Consider the following 1,725-nt stretch of genomic DNA (forward strand, 5'->3'; position numbering starts at 1 on the left):
GCTTTTTTCTTAAGAAAATGCATGAAACTACCCTAAAAACAGTAAAGAAAGGTCAGTGAAACTGGCCAAAATGCCCTGGCATCACGGGTTTAAACCCGACCCGGAGCGGAGCGGGTAGTTGAAAGGGGCAGGGCGGGGTCGGGTTCAGGATAAACCCGCCCCTACCCGCCCCGGAGTGCACATATATAAATACATAATTTTTGGGATTAGGGTTCAGTCTTCATATCTCACCAACCACCACTTACCTTTAGTTCCCAAATCCCAACCCTCAACTCACAGTCTCACACCTTTTCAGACTTCATCTCTTCTCCAAGGATGCCGCCCTCTTCAGCTCTTCTCCTAGGCCGACCGCCTCTGCTCAACTGCACCAGATCACCAGTCAGTCGCCGTCAAAGCTCGCCCATCGCTGTAGCCAGTCGGCGTCATCACAGCCACCGTCGGTCACCTTACCGCTGTATGTCCCTCATCGAGCTCACATCGGCGTTGCTCCCACTTTTCTCCTCTGCGTCACTGTTCTCACCGTCACTGTCCTCGCTGGCTCGCCTCTCCAGTCTGCGATCTCTGGTCTCTACTCACCTCTTCCTCATTGTCTTTCTGCTAACTGGTAAGCACTCCTCTCCGACTCTCTTCTTCAGTTTTTTTAGTTATTTTTTATGATTCATTTTTTATGTTAAAATAGTTAAACTATACTCATAATATTATTTATGATTGTTGTTGATAGTTGATAATCAGATTTTGTGGTGTTGATGGTTGATTTTGTGATGTTAATTGTTGATGCTTTGAATTTTGATTTTGCGTTGTTGATGTTTTAAATCTGTAAATCTGATTTTTTATTTTGTGTTGTTGATGTTTTAAATCTATAAATCTATAAATCTGATGTTTTAAATCTATAAAACTGTAAATCTAATTTTTATTCATTTCATTTGCAACAATTTTCTTTTTGGATGCAACATGCAGTTATGGATTATGCTGCTTTTCAGTTATAAATGAATAGGACAAAACATATGGTGCTAAAGCTTTTTTTTCATTTTCATAAAAAATATTACTTGAAACTACACTTCTAAAAGATTCCTTCAATGCTTTCCTGATCAAACTCCCATTTTTTTAATTTAATTCTGTGTATTATTTTTATGATTATGTCTTGTTCATTATTTGTCTCCTTCAATTGTGTTGATTTTCATTCCTTGCTTCGGCTTCATTTCTTTTTTGTCGCTCGTTTGATTTGTCCGTATTATTCCTATTATATCTCGTGATCTGATTAGCTTGTTGATGAGTGGATAATTTATACGCTTTTTGGCATTGTTTTCAATATGTTTTTAGTAGATTTTAGTTAGTTTTTATTATATTTTTATTAGTTTTTATTTAAAATTTACTTTTCTGGACTTTACTATGAGTTTGTGTATTTTTCTGTGATTTCAGGTATTTTCTGGCTGAAATTGAGGGACTTGAGCAAAAATTTGATTCAGAGACTGAAAAAGGACTGCAGATGCTGTTGGATTCTGACCTCCCTGCACTCAAAGTGGATTTTCTGGAGCTACAGAAGCCCAATTGGCACGCTATCAATTGCGTTGGAAAGTAGACATCATGGGCTTTCCAGCAATATATAATAGTCCATACTTTGCCCAAGGATTGATGGCCCAAACCGGCGTTTCAAATCAGCTTTAGAATTCCCGACGTTTAACGCCGGAAAAGGCACAAAAATTGGAGTTAAACACCCAAACTGGC

The sequence above is a fragment of the Arachis stenosperma genome, chromosome 6, assembly GCF_014773155.1.
Source record: "Arachis stenosperma cultivar V10309 chromosome 6, arast.V10309.gnm1.PFL2, whole genome shotgun sequence".
NCBI classification, from domain to species: domain Eukaryota; kingdom Viridiplantae; phylum Streptophyta; class Magnoliopsida; order Fabales; family Fabaceae; genus Arachis; species Arachis stenosperma.